The 12945-nt window shown below is 41.8% G+C and overlaps 1 pseudogene; it reads left to right on the top strand.

Moving 5' to 3' along the window:
- Positions 1 to 3421: 3421 nt before the first annotated feature.
- Positions 3422 to 3514, top strand: LOC127945688 (uncharacterized; annotated as a pseudogene).
- The last annotated feature ends 9431 nt before the right edge of the window (positions 3515 to 12945 follow it).

Genomic DNA, 12945 nt, shown 5'->3' with positions numbered 1-12945 from the left:
ATTATTCTTTTCTAGTCCTTTATTGTAGTCGGTTTTAAATGCCTCATACTCTTAATGTGAGAAGTGTGAAGATCAAAATAAGAGCACAGAGTGTTTTAGCCTATTTAAAATCTTTTAAGTCAGATACGTTTTTATTACAAGAATGTGGTTTATTTTTTTTTATTGAACTATAGGGAGTGAGAGGAGCTATAGACCCCAGTGCTTTCTGTGTGGAGATGGTCCAATTTTAACAAAAATGACGGTGTTGCCATATTAATAAACAATCCAAATATCTTGGTGAAGGGCAGCACTGTGGTGAGGGATGGGCGGGCAATTTTAGCAAATCTGACTTTTTAGGCAAGGATTTTAATGTTCTAAATGTGTATGGTTTTATGGGAAAAAAAGATAGGTATGAGCTTTTAGAAGAGCTGCAACCCCACATGCTAGGTAGGGTTCCCCTAGTGGTAGCAGGGGATTTTAATTGTGTTTTATCTAAAACGGACAGCAAGGGGGTAGGAAAGGATTTTAAGATTGATATGGCATCCATTTAATTACAATGTTTAGTCAGAGATTTTAGGTTAGCTGACTGTAAAAAAAAAAAAGCCTCTCGAATCGATGCTACATTGATCCTGCTCTTCTTTTCAGATCCCTTAATGCTCCCTTGCACCCTTTCACTATGAACTGGGGTGACAGTACGGGGAGGGCTGTGGAAGCAGAACTGTTCCCTTTTAGAGGATGAAGAGGTACAGTAGTCAGTGTGGACAAGGAGCAGTTCAGTCAGTGGCAGACCCTCCAAGACTTTTATGACACACATGCACAGTGGTAGGAAATGGTAAAGGACTGGACAAGACAGTTTTTTAAGAAGGGAGGGAAAGACAAAAAGAATAGGGAAAAGAGATACATGATGGGGTTGCAAAAAAAGACAACAAAGATATTTTAATCTTTTAAATAATGGTTTTGATTTTAGCAAATAAATAATAGATGTAAAAAAAGAAATGTCAGTTCTTTCTTGTATCCAAAGTAAAGGTGTTATTTTAAGAAGCAAAGAAAGAGAAATAGAGGAAGGCGAAAAGTGTACAAGTTATATATTTTTTTTAAAGATAATAACAAGGGGAGGGGCAATAACTACAGTTAAGGTAGGAGGGAGGGATGTAAACACAAAAGAAGAGATTTTAAAAAACGTAGAAGGATTTTATGAGGATTTGTATAGTAAAAAAGATGTACACGAGGATACGGCAAGGTAAGTTTTAAACTTTTTAGTCAAGAATGTTAATGGCCAAAATAAGTTTTTATCCCAAGATTTTACTATTTTAGAATTACATAAAGCTCTTAAAAGTTTTAAAAAGGGGAAGTCCCAGGAGGAGATGGACTTCCCCTAGAGTTTTATCTTACATTTTGGGATATTTTAGCACATGAATTATTGGCTGTTTTTAACAACTTTGAGACTCCCTAGTAGAGCCCGACTGATATGGATTTTTGGGGGCCGATCCCGATATTAACTCGAAAAGAGCCGATTTATAAGCCGATATTTTTATTTTGAAAATGGATATTAGACCCATTTCCTATAAACTGCACTTACACAACATTCAATAGCAAAATATCTGCCTGTTCTATGTATGTGGGCTGTATAAACCATTTTCCAGAAGAGATTATGTTAAAAAAAAGCCTTAGATTACGGTCTCAATGACTAAATTGCACATCAAAAGTATATATTTTTTAATGATCAAAAAAGTCTAATTTTAAACATTTAACTCTTTTACTTTATTCCAGTTGAAGCTGGTTTTAACAGTTTGTGTGTGCGTACTGTAAATAAATTATAATACTAAAGTTAAAGTATTTGCAGAAGTAGTCCCACACTTTGCTGCTACAGCATTCACCTTTTTCAGCCATCTGTAGGGCAGAAAGAGAGATTATTAGTATCACCATGTATCATTACTCAAGTCATCATTAGACTTATAATAATAATAATAAACAGGGATCTCCTACATAGGCAAAAATGAGAGATATATATATATATATATATATATATATATATATAATATATATATTTTTTTTTTTTGTCAAGCAATAGGTATTACCTATTACCTACTTATATTTAACAATATTATTACAAAATTGTCCTATGTCTGTAAAGCTGCTTTGAAATAATCTGTAAAAAAAAAAAAAAAAAGGCGCTTGTTCAGCTCAGATTAATTTACATGTCCCCTCTGGTTAATCATTTCTGACGCACCTACTCGAAGTTGAATGGTTAACGTTAGTGTCATGAACACACCGCTGTCAATTTTGAGAAGAACCACCTTCAAACAAGTTAATAGCAAGCATTTAAAGGGCCCACTAAAAAGGAAGCTATATTAGCGTTAGAATAACATAGGGCTGTAGCTATCGAATATTTTAGTAATCGAGTATTCTACCAAAAATTCCATCGATTAATCGAGTAATCAGATAAAATGTGTTTTTGCTTAATTAAAGTGCAATATTAATTATGCAAGAGAAAATAAGACTCCTGGGTCTCTTAAAATGAACAACTAAGTTTCCTTTTTTAGAAAAATGTTTTTATTTTTATTTTTTAAATGCATAGAATGCAATGCATACATGAAAAATAAACATTTAATTATTACCCATTGTTTCTCTTTCTGTATTTGTACTGTGAACAATGACAAAGTTGACAGATGAATTAAGTGCATTTAAGTGCCATTCAGTTGGGGTTTTAAATAAAGCATTTTCTGAGATGTACATTAAACACATAAAACATTAATTTAATTTATCTTTTAATTATTGAAAATGTACTTAACTTTTTGGTAAACAAAGGGGATTTACTATAAAAAAAATAAAACATGGAAGAAATGTTGTGGGATTAAAACTTAAAAAAAAAAGTTTTTAGTGATAAGCTACGTACATTCTGCTAAACAACAGTATTTAACTGGACTTTTATTTTGATGGGTTGATGCACCTTTACAGTTCTGTGTATGTGATGTGACACTAGTTTCACCCAAATCAAACGGTCAAATGCTCATGAAGTGACTGTCAGAGCAGTTCTGGAGATGTCGTTCATGTTTTCACGTTCTTATTTAGTGAGACAGCAGACGCTGAATTCACCGCGAGCTTAATGCGCGCTTACGTGTGTTTAATGAATGAAGAGGCGCTTCTGCACCATTCATTAACAGAGACACATAGAACATGCAGGATTCATATTTTAACAGACTATTCCGGCTTAATATTTACAGATATTCGTCCATATCGTAATTTGATGTAAGTGCAATGACCTATTTTTATTGAATTCATTAAAAATTTGGCAAATTCCTTGCCATTCCGCGTTAAACTGTAAATTTTTATGACTGGATTCCACGATTCCCTCCGCGTTTTCTGCATTGCGGAAATCATAGGGCCCTAGTTGTGGTATGCCAGCTCTATCTTGCAATGGACACACGCCACGACGTTCTGCTCGCCACGGCGGCACATATACAAAAATTGGAGAAGACTAGCATGGCCCCTGCGAAAGGATGACACGCAAATCTGTGGAGCGCTCCATCTTTTTTGGGAAGTTGTGGCCTAATGGTTAGAGAGTTGGACTCCCAATCGAAAGGTTGTGAGTTCAAGTCCCGGGCCGGCAGGAATTGTAGGTGGAGGGAGTGCATGTACAGTTCTCTCTCCACCTTCAATACCACGACTTAGGTGCCCTTGAGCAAGGCATCGAACCCTCAACTGCTCCCCGGGCGCCGCAGCATAAATGGCTGCCCACTGCTCCGGGTGTGTGTTCAGTGTGTGTACTGCTCCGGGTGTGTGTTCACAGTGTGTGTGTGTGTTCCCTGCTCTGTATGTGTGCACTTCGGATGGGTTAAATGCCATCCATCCATCCATCCATCATCTTCCGCTTATCCGGGGCCGGGTCGCGGGGGCAACAGTCTAAGCAGAGACGCCCAGACTTCCCTCTCCCTAGCCACTTCCTCCAGCTCTTCCGGGGGGACCCCGAGGCGTTCCCAGGCCAGCCGGGAGACATAGTCCCTCCAGCGTGTCCTAGGTCTTCCCCGGGGCCTCCTCCCGGTGAGACGTGCCTGGAACACCTCCCTGGGAAGGCGTCCAGGAGGCATCCAAAATAGATGCCCGAGCCACCTCAGCTGGCTCCTCTCGATGTGGAGGAGCAACGGCTCTACTCTGAGCTCCTCCCGAGTGACCGAGCTTCTCACCCTATCTCTAAGGGAGCGCCCAGCCACCCGACGGAGAAAGCTCATTTCGGCCGCCTGTATCCGGGATCTTGTCCTTTCGGTCATGACCCACAGCTCATGACCATAGGTGAGAGTAGGAACGTAGATTGACCGGTAAATCGAGAGCTTTGCCTTACAGCTCAGCTCCTTCTTCACCACGACAGACCGGTACAGCGACCGCATTACTGCAGAAGCTGCACCGATCCGTCTGTCAATCTCACGTTCCATCCTTCCCTCACTCGTGAACAAGACTCCAAGATACCTGAACTCCTCCACTTGAGGCAGGAACTCTCCACCAACCTGAAGTGGGCAATCCACCCTTTTCCGACTGAGAAGGGTGGAAAAGGGTGGGTTAAATGCAGAGCACAAATTCTGAGTATGGGTCACCATACTTGGCTGAATGTCACTTTACATCACTTTACGTTTGCCCACGCCCTCAAATCAAAATATTGCTGACTCCTTGCAGTATAGCATTTCGGACGCAGTGCTTGTGTCTCCTTCCACTTTGTGGTTGGCGTAAACTCGTTGTGTCACATTAAAAAAAATCATTGCCAAAGAACCTTACGTGAGATTTAAAATAAATTAAAAGAGGCTTCGAGGCAGAGGAATTTTTTGTAATCGAGTTACTTGAGGAATCGTTTCAGCCCTAGAATAACATAACAGTTGTTTTTTCGAGGCAAGCTGTACATAACTTCTAGTAATTGAGTGCACGTGCCCCCCTGCCACAGTTACGCGGTGATCATGTGGGAAACACTGCAGATATATTTATAATAAGTTCAACGCTAACGTTATAGTTTGACCTCTTATTAACGTTCGCGCTCTTCCACTGGTATTAGCTTTGTGGCTAATCTAATATAGCAATGCATTAGCGGCTGTAAGTGATGTTACAGAATATTTAGAAGTGATAATGATAGGACCGTTAGCTAGAACTACCACACCGTTTTTATATACAGTGTATGAACTAAATAATTTCACATGACGAACGACAGACTCACCGTCAAAACAGTACATCTCCGTGGCTTGGCTGATCGCTTCTGTAGTGGATTTCTGGTCCTGTTGTGAACTGGGGAGTTGCAGACCTCCCTCTGGTGGGCAAACTATGCAACACTCATAACATGAGAGATGCATGAGACTCTGTTTCTCATGTTTCATCAGCTGTTATAAACGCAAAATGCAATAAGCTCATATCGGACAATAATATAGGCCAGCCGATATATCGGTCGGGCTCTACTCCCTAGAACACTGTAATAAGAATTGATGGCTGCTCTGTCAATTCTTCGTCATCAGTTAGGAACCTGGGTGTGCTATTTGATAGCAATCTTTCCTTAGAAAGTCACGTTTCTAGCATTTGTAAAACTGCAGTTCTGCAAAAATATATTTAAATGAAGGCCTATGCTCTCAATGTCAAATGCAGAAATGTTAATCCATGCATTTATGACCTCAAGGTTAGATAATAGTAATGCTTTATTGGGTGGTTGTTCTGCACGCTTACAAACAAACTACAGCTAATCCAAAATGCAGCAGCAAGAGTTCTTACTAGAACCAGGAAGTATGACCATATTAGCCTGGTCCATTCAACACTGCACTAGCTCCCTATCAAACATCGTATAGATTTTAAAATATTGCTTATTACTTATAAAGCCCTGAATGGTTTAGCACATCATTATTTGACTGAGCTCCTGTTACATTATAATTCTCCACGTCTGCTATGTTCTCAAAACTCAGGCAATTTGATAATACCTAGAATATCAAAATCAACTGTGGGCAGCAGATCCTTTTCCTATTTGGCGCCTAAACTCTGGAATAACCTACCTAACATTGTTCGGGAGGCAGACACACTCTTGCAGTTTAAATTTAGATTAAAGACCCATCTCTTTAACCTGGCTTACACATAACACACTAATATGCTTTTAATATCTAAATCCATTAAAGGATTTTTAGGCTGCATTAATTAGGTAAACCAGAATCGGGAACACTTCCCATAACACCCGATGTACTTGCTACATCATTAAAAGAATGACATCTACGCTAAAATTAGTCTGTTTCTCTCTTATTCCGAGGTCACCATAGCCACCAGATCCAATCTGTATCCAGATCAGAGGGTCACTGCAGTCACCCGGATCCAGTACGTATCTAGACGTATCTAGGAAACAGATGATTCTTCTGCACAATCTGACTTTGCTGCAGCCTGGAAATGAACTGCTGGTTTCGTCTGGTCAGAGGAGAACTGGTCCCCCAACTGAGCCTGGTTTCTCCAAAGGTTTTTTCTCCATTCTGGCACCGATGGAGTTGTGGTTCCTTTGCCACTGTCACCTCTGGCTTGCTTAGTTGGGGTCACTTAATCTACAGTGGGGTTTTTCTCCAAAAATTCAGAATGAGGTGTTCTGTCACATGCTTGGTATGTGCTGTGCGTCCTTGAAACAAAGTCACTTACGCTCTTGAAAAAGGCCCTGGTGGCTGGTATAGTTCGTATTTAGCACAGACCTCACTTTGAAAGTCGATTGAACTGACTACAGCCTAGCTGTAGCTGTCTCCATGTTTGTTTGTTTGTCCTTTTTCAATTCATATTCCTTTTTTTAACTTAAACCACCAAGTGGCCTCTCGCAGCACCCTTTTGTGGGAAAGTCGTGGCCTAATGGTTAGAGAGTCGGACTCGCAATCCAAGGGTTGTGAGTTCGAGTCTTGGGCCAGCAGGAATTGTAGGTGGTGGGAGTGGATGCACAGCGCTCTCTCCACCCTCAATACCACGACTGAGGTATCCTTGAGCAAGGCACTGAACCCCCAACTGGTCCCTGGGTGCTTCAGCATAAATGGCTGCCCACTGCTCCGGGTGTGTGTTCACGGTGTGTTTGTGTGTTCACGCACTTTGGATGGGTTAAAAGCAGAGCACGAATTCTGAGTTTGGGTCTCCATACTTGGCTGTATGTCACATCACATTTTTTTACCTGACCTTTGACTAAGCCCGTGCACATGTGTGTCAATTTGGGTGAAGGAATCTCATTCCTTCCTGGAGTTATAGCCATTTGAGCCACTTCAGACACAACACCTTAGGACGTTTTGAGGTCCCCTCGCCAATGTGAATGGAAATTTCAATTTTTGGAAGAATATTGACAGTCAGACTCCAGAGAATTTGGGTGGCACTGGGTCAAATACCTGGTGCCAGGTTGCAAAGGAATGTTTACGAGAAAATCCAAAATAGCCAAAAATTTCGTCAGAGCGATGAGCCAATCTGAGACCTGCGTCTTGTTCAGCTCAAGCCAAGGATTCCAATGAACTCTGCGACAAACCATTTGGTAGTTACGAGCGATGCTGTACTGTCCGTCACTGCAGAGCCACTATCAGGCCGATCGGGGTGAGGCCCGGTGATGTTGCAGATGTGGGAGGGTACTACCATCCCCCAGTGTTTCAGGACTCCCTGACTTACCAAAGATGGGCATCGCCATTTTCGGATTCCTCCCCGCTGCATCATAGAAGCATCGCTTCTCAGCCTTTTGGTTAAGATCAAGTGTGATCGACCCAAATGTATCCAGCGAGAGAGGATGCACCTTTGCCGACCATGGTGGTGCGGTTGAAGAATACTGTTCGCTGACAAGTCAAGGTGGATGCAGCTACTGACGTTAAGAGAAGATTTGGAAGAGAGTTCGTGGTTACTGAGCTGTTGAGATACGTTTTTTGTTTGCAAGATTTTTCAGGCTCTAGCTTTATTGATTTGACTTTTTTTCCAACAGACAGACTGCGTGGCATTCTATGAAGCATGGGAGAAGAAAAAGGATCACTAGCACCTTTACCAACCTTTGCTCAGGATTTTCTGACGCTAACGATCAACCTGTACAATCCTTTTGTGGAACATGGTGATGTGTTAGCATTCTTAGCCAGGTATTGTGAGACAGTGAAAGGAGGATACCTTGTTAAGCTGAATGCAGACACAGCATCGCCAGGTGGTTTATTTCTTAACAACATTGGTCTTTCTTCATTGGATCAAACAGGGGCTTTTTGCTCTATCCAGGTCAACCAGTGTACTGCAGGAGGTGTGGCGCGCAGGGCCATATGATAGCAGACTGCACAGGAAAGAGATGCCTCTTATGTGGATCTGCAGAACACATTGCATCGGCTTGTCCAGAACCAAAAACATGCAGTTTATATGGAGGAGGAGATCATCTGTTCCGGGTGTGCCCTAGCAGACAGAAAACATATGCCAGCTTATTTAAGGAGAGACACGGTCTGCAGGCTGATTTTGGAGGTCTACTAGTGAGTGTTCCGGGCAGAGGTGAAAGTCAAGAGGGAGGCCCTTTATGAGTCGTTGCAGGTGCTGAAATGGTGAAAAGCCAGGTGACAGAAACAAGGTACGGTGTTGCATTTACGATGAGATGGAGCTGGGGAAGGCAGGGTCTACAGGTGGTGAAGTGGAGTCTCCCTTAGCAATGGAAATGGAGTTGATCATGATGAGGTCTGACACGATTTTTGGAAAGGGTCAAGTCAATTTTGCGGGATAAGAGGGGAATGGAGCAGGGAGTGAGGGAGGAGAAGGAGGAGATTGGACTGAGGTAACAGGGAAGGGGAAGGGAAAGGGGAAAAATATTTAGAGCGAAAAGCAAACATGTCACCTTGGGATGTTTTTTTGCAAGAATGCCATTTGAAGGATAAAAATGATGCCTCCGTTTTTTCAGCGGGGTGGGAAATGGATCCTTCCTTTTGGGGTGTGGGGAATGTCAATGCAGATGGGGTGGAAATCTTATTTTATTCACGAAACTTTGTTATTGAGTCTGCCATTGTCATTATCCCAGGTAGAGTAGTGGTTGCGGATGTGAAGTAGAGGGGGATAGGGGGATTTTGCTTTGTAAATGTCTACGCCCCGAGTAAATTGGGTGATAGGAAGGGGTTTTTGGAAAGTTTCGATGCAATTTTATATACAAATAGTAATTTGTATAGTGCTCTTTAATTTGATAGCTGGTTGGAAAAATCTGCAATGTTTGTTTCAGTCACAAGGGGAATGGTGGGAGGGATTCAAGGAGAGGGTTGCAGTTTTCTGCCATAAATGTGCTCAGAGGAGTTGCAAGTTCTATGGACAGGGGGTGCCTTGGGGACTGCTGATGGAAGGTCTAGGACTCCGTATCTGCAGGAGGTGATGAAGGATTATTATTGGGAGGAAGCAAAGTCCTTTTTGCAAGGTTCAAGCATCTGGAAGAGACTACATGATGAAAAGCCTACCAGCTTTTTCTTTGCAACGGTGCAGGGTAGGCAAAGGAAAAGTTACATAAAGGGTTTGAGGGGTGAAGGGTGGGGGTGCAGACATCAGGGAAGGGGATGCTGAAGGGTTTCATAGAGTTATTCGGTGAGAGAACTCCTTTAGTTACCGCATATGGGAAGTTTTTGGACAATATGGGAGGGGTTTAATGGAGGAAGAAAGAGCACCTGAAGGGCCCTTGACCTTGCAAGAGGTTGGTTTTGCAGTGGCTTCATTGAAAAAAGGCATGGCTCCAGGTTGTGATGGTCTTCCAGCTGTCTTCTATGAGGTGGTTTTGCTTTGGGTAGGAAGTGAACTGGTGGGAGTATACCAGGAGTGCTTTAGAAGGGGAAAGTTGGGATGACGATGAGAACAGGGTTGGTAACGTTGCTGCATAAGAAAGGGGCGAAGGAAGAGTTAGGAATTGGAGGCTAATTACTTTGCTGACCACAGATTACAAGGTGTTGGCAAAAGTCTTGACCGAGAGACTTAAGGTCATTGGAGCAGTTGTCCAGCCAGACCAGACATGTGGCATGCTGGGGAGGTCAGTGTCTATGAACGTGGCCTTAGTTATAGACATAATCAGCTGGGCAGAGCAAAGGCAGCTTCCTTTAGCCATCTTGAGCTTAGATCAGGAGAAGGCCTTTGACAGGTCGGCCATTCCAATCTGGATGCAGCCTTGAGGCATAAGGGGTTTGGTCCAGTGTTCAGGGTGTTAGATTGCTTTATAGAGAGGTATTCAGTAGAATAGGGATAAATGGACATTTTACAAAAAAGGTGAAACAGTTAGGGGGAGTATTGCAAGGGTGTCCTTTGTCCCCCCTTCTCTATATTTTATCTGTAGAACCTTTGTTGAGGGCAGTACCTTCTCTTAGGGGGGTCCACTTGCCTGGAGGTGAAGGAATATGTGCCAAACTGGCTGCTTATGCAGATAATGAGAGATTATACAGATGTTTTTGACTTCAGAGCATGACTTTGAGGTGGTTGGTAAAATCCTGGAGGAGATTTGCCAGGTGTCTGGGGCACAAGTGGATGTGGGCAAGTCATCAGTCATGTTCTTTGGTCAGTGGGCTGAAAGAGCAGAAGCAAGAGGAGGGTATAGTATTTATGCAGATAGTTTGAAGATTCTGGGAGTCAGATTTTTTAAAGGAGACAGCGCTAAAGAAAACTGGGAAGATAGGAAGGTGGAGTTCTAGGGGGCTGTCCATGTGGGGAAGATTAGAGGTGGTAAAGGCTGATCTTCTCCCAAGCCTAAATTATTTAGCTTATGTTTTCCCAGTTCCCTTTTGGTCTGGGAGAAGGTTAGAAAAGCTAGTTTTTTTTTTTTTTTGTGGAAGAAAAGCACAGAAATGGTTGCTAGGGGACAGATGTACAGCCCGATGAGGAATGGTGGAAGGGGAGACCCTTGCATCCCATTGAAGATGGAGGCTATTTTCTGCTCTTGGACAGCTTGCTTAACATCCCATTAGAGGGAGCACAAGGCCAGGTTTTTAGCCCAGTTTTTGTTGACTTTTCCTTTGAGATCTTTGGGCAATTGGAAAGGAACGAGGCCCTGGTTGGCAAATAGGCCAGAGCATTAGCGCAGGGTGGCACACTTTATTGCTCCGAAACCTTGGTGTCTAGAGCAGTCCCTGATATTAGAGCAAAGGAAACTACACCACAGACTGAGTGAGGAGTTAGTGGAAGGGATAAAAAAATAAGGGATTTGCCATATGAAGTTAGTTGGAAAATGTTGTGGCCGTCATATTTAACAGGCCTTTGCAAAGATCTCAACTGGGTAGCTGCCCTGAGTCGGTTACCAGTGAGAGAGAGGTTGTATAGACATGGCTCTGGCAGGTCTCCAAGGTGTCCAACAGGTTGCAGCCAAGAGAAGACAATAGAGCATGCCTTGTGGTCATGTCCAAGATCTGCAGGGCTCTGGAGGTCAGTCATGTTGTGGTGGGAGAGATGGAGTGGGCCAATTATTACAAGGGACTTAGTGTTGTACAGGCTGGGTTTAGATGTTTTTGAAGCACAACGAAGGAGAGTCATATGGGATACAATCTCACAGGGGAAGCATGTTCTATGGGAATGGAGAACAATGTCTCTGAGGAAAAAAAATCCTCGTTTGGAACCTAGAAAGATTATTTTTACAACTGCTGGGGAAAATGTCGGCAGAGGTTAAAGCGTTCAGAACATGTTTTGAGGATGAGGTGACTAGAAGGGTATGGAGAGGGCTGCAGAAGGTTGGGGTGGGGTAGAAGGAATTACTGTTATTTTTGGACTTCTGTTTGATTTTGAAACTTAATGTACATTTGACCATTGATTTTTGAATAGTATGATGCAATTCTGAAAGAGGACTTATTGTGTATTTTTTGCACATTGAATTTGTTGTTAAAGAATGTTTTGGTGTTAATAAAAAAAAATCTGTTCTTACTTTAGCTCTAGGCAGCTCTGGGGAAAGACAGATTCCAGATTCCTCCCTTATAGGAATAAAGGAAAGGCCTGACTTACAAGTAATTTATTTATTTTATGAATAAATGTCTATAGTTCCTTAAGGTTTTACCTTTTATTTTAATATTCATTCCTTTATTTAATAATTATTTTTGTTTTATATACCACTGGTCATGACAATCACAATCTCAGCTTTAAATGTGAGAAGTGTATGGTGACAAATACGAGCACAGAACATTTGAACATCAGAACTTTTTAAGTACACCCCCTTCTGATATTTTTTTACTTCAAGAATGTTCTCTCCCCTTTTTAACCAATTATAAGAAGTGGGAAGACAAATGGCCAAATTTTAATTATATTCTGCAGAAAAAATATAGGAAAGGGGCAGGGGGGATTTTAAAGAGGACAAAATGACAATTTATTGAAAAACATAACAGATTTTAGATTGACTGATGTTTTTAAATCATTGCATCCGTATAATGCGGGCTACACCTGGTTCAGTGGTGATAGTAAGAGAGCCTCTCGTATTGATTATGTTTTTATCAGACACTGGTCATTAATGGATGCTAGATCAACCCTCCTTTTCTTTTCTGACCACACTATGCTTTCTTGCACTCTATCACTTCCACCGGGTGTGAACACAGGCACAGGTCTTTGGAAGTTAAACTCCGTGTTGGAGGATCAGGATATAATGAAAGAATATATGGAGCAATACAGCAAATGGCAGACTTTACAATACTTTTTTGATTCAAGAGCACAGTGGTGGGAGATGGTGAAAGCAAGGACCAAGAGTTTTTGTAGCTGGGTGGGAAAAAAGAAAAGAGAACAATGGTGGGACTGCAAAAGCAATTACAACACTACTTTAATCTTTATAAATCAAAGTTTTGATATTATTGATGAAATTAAAGAAGTAAATAAAGAAATGCTGGAATTGGCTGAGGTTAAAAGTTGAGTTATTCTGAGAAGTAAAGAGAAGGAAATAGAGGAGGGAGAAAAATGCACAAGGTATTTCTTTAAGAAAGTTGTTAACTGAGGTGGATCAATGGTAAGTTTGAAAGATAAAGAAGATATTATAACAGACACAAAAGACATTTTAACAGTAGTTGA

The sequence above is a fragment of the Carassius gibelio genome, chromosome A23 (assembly GCF_023724105.1).
Source record: "Carassius gibelio isolate Cgi1373 ecotype wild population from Czech Republic chromosome A23, carGib1.2-hapl.c, whole genome shotgun sequence".
NCBI classification, from domain to species: domain Eukaryota; kingdom Metazoa; phylum Chordata; class Actinopteri; order Cypriniformes; family Cyprinidae; genus Carassius; species Carassius gibelio.
The sequence above is the reverse complement of the archived record's forward strand: the minus strand, read 5'-3'. Positions and strand labels throughout refer to the sequence as shown.